This window comes from Hippopotamus amphibius, chromosome 1 (genome assembly GCF_030028045.1).
Source record: "Hippopotamus amphibius kiboko isolate mHipAmp2 chromosome 1, mHipAmp2.hap2, whole genome shotgun sequence".
NCBI lineage: Eukaryota > Metazoa > Chordata > Mammalia > Artiodactyla > Hippopotamidae > Hippopotamus > Hippopotamus amphibius.
In genome coordinates this window covers 173,914,137-173,923,801 of record NC_080186.1, presented here as the reverse complement: position 1 = coordinate 173,923,801, position 9,665 = coordinate 173,914,137, and positions in this window count along the sequence as shown.

Below are 9,665 nucleotides of genomic sequence, written 5' to 3'. Positions count from 1 at the left end.
TAGATACTTTTTGATTTCCTCTTTGATTTCTGTAGTGATGCCTTGGTTGTTTAATAGTGAATTGTTTAGCCTCCATGTGTTTGTATTTTTTGCAGTTTTTTTCCTGTAATTGATATCTAGTCTCATGGCGTTGTGGTCTGAGAAGATGCTTGATATGATTTCAATTTTCTTGAATTTGCTGAGGTTTGATTTGTGACCCAAGATGTGATCTATCCTGGAAAATGTTCTGTGTGCACTTGAGAAGAAAGTGTAGTCTGTCGTTTTTGGATGGAATGTCCTATAAATATCAATTAAGTCGAGATGGTCTAATGTGTCATTTAAAGCTTGTGTGTCTTTATTTATTTTCTGTTTGGATGATCTGTCCATTGATGTAAGTGGGGTGTTCAAGTCTCCCACTATAATTGTGTTACTGTCGATGTCCCCTTTTATGGCTGTTAGCATTTGCCTTATGTATTGAGGTGCTCCTATATTGGGGGCATAGATATTTACCATTGTGATATGTTCTTCTTGGATGGATCCCTTGATCATTATGTAGTGCCCTTCCTTGTCTCTTTTAATAGTCTTTACTTTCAAGTCTAATTTGTCTGATATGAGTATTGCTACTCCAGCTTTCTTTTGACTTCCATTTGCATGGAATATCTTTTTCCATCCCTTCACTTTCAGTCTATATGTATCCCTTGGTCTGAAGTGGGTTTCTTGTAGGCAGCATATAGAAGGGTCTTGTTTTTGTATCCATTCAGCCAGTCTGTGTCTTTTGGTTGGAGCATTTAATCCATTGACATTTAAAGTGATTATTGACATGTGTGTTCCAATTACCATTTTCTTCATTGTTTTGGGTTTGTATTTGTAGGTGTTTTCCTTTTCTTGTGTTTCCTACTTAGAGAAGTTCCTTTAGCACTTGTTGTAAGGCTGGTTTGGTGGTGCTGAATTCTCTGAACTTTTGCTTGTCTGGAAAGCTTTTGATTTCTCCCTCAAATCTGAATGAGATTCTTGCTGGGTAAAGTATTCTTGGCTGTAGGTTTCTCTCTTTCAGGACTTTCAGTATATCCTGCCATTCCCTTCTGGCCTGCAGAGTTTCTGTAGAAAGGTCAGCTGTTATCCTGATGGGTTTTCCCTTATATGTTGTTTGTTGCTTTTCTCTTGCTGCTTTTAATATTTTTTCTTTGTGTTGAATTGTCGTTAGTTTGATTAATATGTGTCTTGGTGTATTTCTCCTTGGGTTTATTCTGTATGGGACTCTCTGTGCTTCTTGGACTTGGTTCATTATTTCCTTTCCCATGTTGGGGAAGTTTTCCACTATAACCTCTTCAAATATTTTCTCAGACCCTTTCTTGTTTTCTTCTTCTTCTGGGATGCCTATAATTCGAATGTTGGTACGTTTAAGGTTATCACTGAGGTCTCTGAGGCTGTCTTCTAGTCTTTTTATTTTTTTATCTTTTCCTGCTCTGTGGCGTTTATTTCTTCCATTCTATCTTCCAACTCACTTATTCGTTCTTCTGCCTCAGTCATTCTGCTGGTTAGAGCATCTAGAGTATTTTTAATTTCACTTATTTTGTTATCCATTGCTGTTTGTTTTTCTGAGTTCTTATGAACTGTTTCTTGTACTTTCTCTAATTTGTTATTGAGATTTTGTATCATTTTTACTATCATGACTCTAAATTCTTTTTCAGGCATTTTTCCTATTTCCTCCTCATTTATTTGGTCTTGTGGGTTTTTTTCCTGCTCCTTTGCCTGCATGGTGTTTCTTTGTTTCCTCATGGTTGTCCAAGCTTTTGGGGTTGCTTGTCCTGGTGATAGAGGTGTTTATAGAAGACTGTCCAAGCCTCAGACTAATGTCCAAGTATTGGATTAGACGAATATTCAGTCTAGGAAACACATACATGTATAAGACACACAATTATTGAATCCGTTAGGACATAAGGCTCTAGAAAGACCTGACAGAACCCCAGTGTGCTATCAGATATTCAGAGAGAAACCCAGCAGAAATTGACAACTGAAACAGAACAAATCAGAGACAAAAGCAAAAGCAAACAAACAACAAATAACACCCTACACATACAAACATCAATCCAGGGAGATTTTGTAAGCTAGGATCAAATATAGAAATGAGCTGGAGTACCACCAGAGAGAATGGAGATTCTCAGAATGTAATTAGACAACTGTACTAAGAACTAAGATAAAGACAAAAGCCTAATATTAATACCAAGGCAGTGCATCATCTGGAGAATAGAGCAAGGAGTCTGAGCAGACCGATAGTGTTGTTTATAAGTATGTTAAGATAAAATACACTTAAAATGGCTGGAAGAAAGGGGAACAGAAGAGCGTAATGTGGTTGGAAATATGCAAAGAAAAAGAAAGGAATAGAAGTGTATAAAAGAAAGGGATGAAAGGAAAGTATGAAAGATATTTAGTCCGTACTACCAAAAACTTAGCTAGATATAGAAGTATTTTAAAAGGCAAAAAAAAAAAAAAAAAAAAAAAAAAAAAAAAGAGTAAAAAATATCCTTATAAAATTATGTTGTAAAACTTGTAGATCCCTTAGGGCTAAGATCGTATTTAATAAATCAAAAAAAAAAAAAAAAAAAAAAAAAAAAAAAAAAAGAGAAAGGAAAAAAAAAAAAAAAAAAAAATCCAGAACTGATCCCCGAATGGACCAGTTCAATAGGTATTGATACTACTATTTCTGTTTCCTTAGCGTCTCAGCTGTAAGTGTCCTTTTCCTTGCCTTGGGTTTTTTTTTTTTGCGTTATTCTGTGACCAGCAGAGGTTCCTTTATTGTTCGTCTGTAAGCCTCGGTGTGTGGGGAGGGAGAGGGTGCAATAGTGGCTCCTTCTCCTGGGAGGGAGTGAGCAGTGGCGCACTGTTGCTTCAGTCAGGCTTGGAGGTGCCTGTTGCAGAGGGTGCTGGTGGCTCAGGCGTACACAGAAAGTCTTAGAGTTGGGCCTCTCTCGGGGTTTTTTCTTTTTGATGCTGGTTTTTTTTTTTTTTTCTCTCGGCAGCCTCCCTGCTGCTGGCGTTGCAAGGAGTTTTAATCTAGCCCCGCCCGAGCGCCTGAGGGTGCTTGTTATCCCAAAGCGCCTTAGGTGGCCCCGCAGGGCGTCTCTCCGCTGCCTGTTGCAGAGGCGCAGAAAGAGAGAGAGAGAGGCTATGCGCGCGGCTCCTCCCCCCCGCCCGGGAGCCTGCAGCCTCCAGCCGCCATCATGGCCGGGCAGCTCTCAGGGATCGGCACTCCTCTCCGCGGACCTCCTCCCTCCTGTCCTCTCAGTCCGTCACCCTACCGGCAACAATGTTTCTCCCCCTGAACCAGCTCTCCCGTTCCCACGCTCCCGCTCCTGGACCCTCCGTTCAGCCGCGGATCGATGTCTCGGTCCGGGAACGCTGAGCTGCGCTGCGGACCCTCCGAATGTTTCTCACTCCCTCCCGTCTGCCACAGCTCCGCCGCTTCACCCTCTTTGAGCCCTCGTAGATGCCTCCCTACCGGCTATGTCAGGTTCTCCGCAGCCCTTTCCGGTGTCCGAGGCCGTCTGCTGGTGTTCAGCTGGTTCTCTGTGGGAATGACTCCAGGGCTACTCTTTGTTGCGGTGTGCAGTCTTCTCAGTCCAGAGAAAGGTTTATTATAGGGCGATGCAAGGAGATGGGTGGCTCATGCCTAAAAAGCCCCAAACCCCCTGAAAGCTTTTAGCAAAGCCCACTTGTAGGAGAGGGTGTGCTTAGTTGTTGCAAACGTCTCAGTGTCAGATCCTTTGTTCTTGAGGGCAGGTCAAAGTCAGGTAAAGACGTTCCTGTAAATCTCCACCAAATAAATGTTACTCTCTGTTCTGACAAGAAAGGGCAAGGTCCCAAGGCTCAACTCTCACCCTCTGAGGCCAGGCCTTGCTAAGAGGAGGGACTCCCTGTGCAGGCCTGTTATCCTGTCCAGGAGTATTCACCCAGCACCCAGTCTGGCTCCTCCTGCCAGTGCCCAGGCCTGGCTGAGGAGGTAGATCTCAGCTGGTGGCTCGCTCAGGGCCAAGTCCCCAGACCCCACCCAGCTGTCATCACTGAAGGAGCTGGGCGTCCAGGACCCAACTGGCTGTTAGGCTCCTCAGGCCGCCCAAATAGTGGGGGTCAGGCCCCCCAGACTGTGTCCCATGCAAACTGCCTCTGCCATTAGGTCGCAGAGGCGGGGGTGGGGGAGAGGTTCACTGCTGCCTCAGGGCCTGGGCTCGGCCAGTGGACAGTCCTGGTGAGGGCTCTGGAGCCCTGAAGGACACATCCCCAACCTATTCCCTGGGCCCACCAGCTCACCAGTCGGCCGGAGGCTGGGTGAGCTGGAGGGCCCCAGGAAAGAAGGCCCGCATCTGCCTCTTACCTCACTCTACACCTGATGACCACATTCCACCAACGCTGACTGGAAAAAATGGCCCCTTCTAATGGTGGTTCACTGACAGTTGCTCACTTAGGGGAGGAGCCCACTGCAGTGCCAACCAATGGCTGAATGGGGCTCACTGTGGCACTAACCAATGGCTGAACAGGACGGTTAGAGTAGCATTAGTGGTCTCCTGGTAACTGTTGCATGGTAAGGGGGGGGGGTAGGGGGTAAAAGCACGCAGCAATGGTTCTGTGCTAAGGGCTGCACACTGCTGGCTCTGTTACAAAAATAGTTCATCTTCATATTACCTCTATCTCCCACACAGTTCTCCTCACATAAAAGGCACTCCTTATCCATGGCTCCTACCACAGTCCTAACTCAGAGCCTTGTTCAGACCCTAGGCCATGACTAATCCCATATCCATTTAGTCATTCATCAATTTACTGAGCCCATGCTGTATGCACATGTTGTGAGCAGGGCAGAAAAGATAATCATTAAGTGTTCGGATTCCAAAGACAGAATACCTGGTTCAAATCCTGTGATCAGATCCAATTTCTGCATCTATGAAATGGAGATAATATCACATATACTTCTTAGGATTTTGTGAGTATTAAGTGAGTTCATGCATGTAAAAGTACTTAGCACTGTTTCTGGCTCATCATAAGAATTCAGTACACATTATTTATGAACCATAGCACTTACAAAGTTGTTTAACCTACCCTTATGCAATCAGGAACTTAAAATCACTATGGGGGAGGTGCGGTGGCTAGGAAATCCCAATATAAATTACAATTTAAAATGAAATATTTGTGTTAATAAAGGGAAGTTAAGACAGAAAAATTTATTTCTAGCTCAGGTGATAAAGACTTCGGCAAAGGGAGATTTTGAGTTTAGTCTTGAAACTAAGGTATGCAGGACTCCTCCTTTCCCCATTCAGGCAGTTTTCTTCAACTCTTCCTTGGTCATAAATCCCCAGAACTGGATCTGACTCCCTTTACTTAGGTAATGTGAATGCCACTGTAAATAGTTTGTGGATGGAGAAATGATGTGAGCCAATGAAGCTATGGGTGAAGTTTGTACACAGAGCACTGAGGAGCTATGTTCTCTGCTCTGATTCCATGGGCCCCCCATGCAACCAGTTCCCTGCAGCCCTTCAGGAAAAGGCTCTTTTAATTCCTTTTCCAGTCACTTCCTTGTTGACCAGGTTGACCTCTTTCAAGGTAGAGATGGGATACTTTTGGTGTGAGTCATACCAAAGGTATGGGTCAAGGAAGAGCTGAGCTGCTACACGTGTTCCAAGAGCTGCTTGAGTACTAGGTGACCAGGAGCTGAGCAGAGGCTGAGTCTGTCTGGGGAGGATTCACACAGCAGGGAGGGGCCATGATGCTCTAGTTGATTTGGGAAGGCTGGACCCACAGCTCCCTGAGTCTAACATGGTGCTCTGGTACAGGGTCTATGTGCAGCAAGCCCTTCTCTGATGGTGTCCCGAGGGAAGGAAATCCCTCTGTGTTGTGTTTTAGTATCTGGCCCCAGTGTTACAGTTCTGCCATTTTAATACATGGCCTTGAGCCAGGGAACATGCCAGATCACAGCTTGCTCCAGGGTCCATTATAGGCTCCCTTTGTTTTCTAGTCATTAATTTCCCCATTATGCCTAATTTCCCCATTTTGGAAATTTACATTAAATAAATATATATTTAATATATAATATTTAATACATTTTAAATTGTATTTTATATATTAAATAAGATATTTAATATTTAATAACAACATATATTTAATATAAATTCCCAAAATGTATGCATACCCATTATCTAGCTTCCACAATTATAATCAATATAAAAGGTTCTAAAAAAAGTCACTCAAAGTACACATGTCTTGTTAGGCCACTTACCCAGGACGACTTGCTCTATATTTACACAACTATTTAAATATGTATGTAAATAAATACTTATGAATATTATAAATATAAATACTCAAATATTTATATAAATACTTGCTCTATATTTACATAAATAAGTACCCTAGTGGCCTTTCACAGAACAAAGAATGTTTGTCTTAAGGTATTCTCTGCCTTTGTATCACCTTGAATCAGATAGCAACCTCTCTAGTTAAAGGAAAACACACACACACAGATGTACAAAAATCTCACCTCTGGCAAAATACCTGGTTAGGCTTCCGTTCTTGTTTGGTCACATAGCTTTCATACCTGTCCACATCCATGGGTTTATCTTATATCAGTACGTAAAACTCCTCACCTCTTCCATCATGCTGCCCTCCTCCCCTCTCTACCCAAGCTGCTTTCCGGGACCTGGAGCTCAGAAATTGTGCTTCGGTTCATGTCAGAGTGCCAGGGCTGTACTGAGTAACTGTGAAGGCTGTTCTTTGTAGCCCTCACCCTCCCTCTGCTCTTTTCCCTGCCCTCTGTCACCTCCTTGTGTTAGTTAAGTCCACATCTCTCACTCCCACAGGACTGAATGTAGGGTTCTTGACCTGTTCATCGACAAATCACCTAGAATAAAATGCATAGATACAGCAGCTAATCTGTGTCCTAAAAAGCCTGGTTCAACGATGCGCAATCTGTGCCGCCCATGCTCCTACAGCACACTGTCTCCAGATGTGCCACTTTGCAGGCTGAGTCACAACTGCTTCCCGTTGCCTAGCGTATCACATCGATACTGCTCAACATGGTATTGGAACACTTCTGCCCAAACCCCTGCCTGTTTCACAGCTGGCAGCACTCCTCTCACAGAGAATCTATGATCACCTGCAAGTAGGCCACTCCCTGTTCCTCACCCAGCACATGCCCCTTTCTCTGGGCCTCAGCACATTCTCTTCCCTCTCTCCTTTTCTTGACCAACAGTCTTTCAGCTCCTCCAAATATCCCTGCGTAAAGAAGAAGCCAATCCCACCACCTCTCAGTCTCTGCTCTGGGGGGCTTCAGGCCTCACCCACTTCCTTGAACTTCCATCTCTCTTTCTTTAGCCAAGACTTCCTTCAGGAAGGATTCACCTTCCTTGCCTGGGCTGTCTGTTTTCCTAACTGGACCCAGAACCTTGAGGACTTATGCTTTTTAATCATGCCACCTGGTCATAGTGCCGAGTTTTTCATCAGGAGCACACTGAATAAAGGTCACTGATCAATACACAGCAGCTAAGATTTTGCTTAGTTTTTATGATGGCAACTTCTTCCACAAAAAGATGGACTTCTTGACCACCAAGTTGTTGTTACTGTTGTTTTTAAATATGCAGCACAATAATATATCCCTAAGCTTGTTTCCCTCCATGTTTCACAGCACTTAGACTAATGAAAGAAATTCATCATTTATGTGCTTGTTTCAATTGCGACATACTAGAAAGTGCTACAGGAAAAAAATATCTATGGCTATAGACTACGTCTTGAAATAAAAATATCTGCCCTTTCTTTATGTTGGAAAAAAAAAGGAAAGAAAAGTACTTCGCGCTGGCAAGGGGCAAGTTTAGGCATCTAATGGATCTTTTTTGTCAGCTGTCATTTGTTTCTACCAAGTGCTACATACCCTTTACCGGAGATGAATACCGCTCATGTGTACACACAGACCTGGGGTGGCTTGGGGTGGGTTGTAGGCATTTCAAAGTCATTCTTCTCCTACATCTCTGCCTGTGTTGTTCAAGTGCCTATTTTCAATTTGCAGTTGTGCTGGGAAAACGTTTTGATTCTTGATTTAAAATGTGCACTCCCAGAAGGTTCCAAGAGGGTTTCAGGCTGAGAGATAAAGCCTGTCTCTTTATGCTTCTATGCAGCGTGTGCTCTGTAGTAATAATACATACCCCACACTGTGCTCAAATCCCTGGTTTTATGAAAGTCAGTCTGATTCCTATTTGGTGGGTCTTTTGACATGCAAGTACTGTTCCCTGAGGAAGCAAGCCCCTTGCAGCACTGTGTCTCTCTCATCCTTTCTTTGTTTCCCATACTCTACAGGATTCTCAGGAAAATTGTAGCGTGAAAGGTGCAGGAGAAACTGAAACTGCAATGAAAAAGTCAGCTGTAAACAGTATATTTGACACTGCTGACTACAGTTAAAAAACCCTGTTTTATGAAGATAATAAGGTTCAGGTTCTATGCTTTGAGCAGGGGTGAAACAAACATTCACGCACCAACCAGACAAGTCCCAAACTACCTAGGCCAACTAAGGGCCCACAAACTCTCTTTCCCAGGTAATACAATCTGCAAATCAATCACATCCAAGAAAGCTGAGTGAAAGTTTAAATACATTATGAGCTAAGACTGTTAAGCCAAGAACATACAATCAGACTCTCTGCAGCCAGAGGGGTTTGATCTCACCTCAGAAACAGCCTTTCATCTAACAAAATACTAAAGAGGCTTCCAAAAATTTTACCACTGGAGCCAAAATGCATCTTTCATCGCATTAGCAAAGTGCTATAAACTCCTTGGAGAGGAGATCGTATATTTATGCAGAATGTTGTCATCTAGATGCTGCTATTTACTAGATTTGATTTCATAACATTTTTTTTTCCCCCAATCAAACTAGCTGGATTGAATTTCAAAACTGAGCTTTCTTTTTGGTGGTAGTAGTGGGGAATGGGGAGGTTGAAGAGCATCAAATCAAAATCTAATGAAGTTTCTAATGATCAAATAAATAATCACTTGACATTTATTGCCACGCTTGGCAATCTGCAGAAATGGAATAGAGCAGAGATGCCTAAAGCCCCATTTCCCATAGATTTACATTATGCTACCACACAGAATTAAGCTGACATAAGCTTTTTAAGACCCACTAAAGCAGCAGATTTTACATAACTTGTTTAGATTTTTTTTTTCCTTCTCCATGATTCCATATTCCCCGAGTAACTCTTTCTATCCATTTTCGATTCCTTGTTCTTTGGAGAGGCCTGCTGGAGCCTTCTCTTCATGTCATTTCAGGCTATAACCCTGCAGTTTGAGTTTATCTTAGCTGTAAAATGCAACAGTAATTTATATGCTCCCTTACTCCAGCCTCCTCTGAGGCATTGGCTGCCAGCTGTCTACCCAGCAGTTTAAAGAAAGAGCTGTAATGAGCCAGAGTGCGGCGGCGGAGGGGGCGGCGCCACATCAGAGTGTTTGATTTCTGCTTCCTTAGTGAGCACTGGAGCCACATAAATGGCATTTTCTGGTGCTGACTGACAGCGCCATAACCTCCTTCCTCCCCTCCAGCCCCCTCTCCCGACTCCTGCCTCACACCAGCCTTATGGGGACAGGTTTTCTTGTTTCTTCCTTTCATTTCTGAGTCAAGGAGAACAGAGTGAAAAGATGAGAGGAAGCCTGGGGCAGCTGTG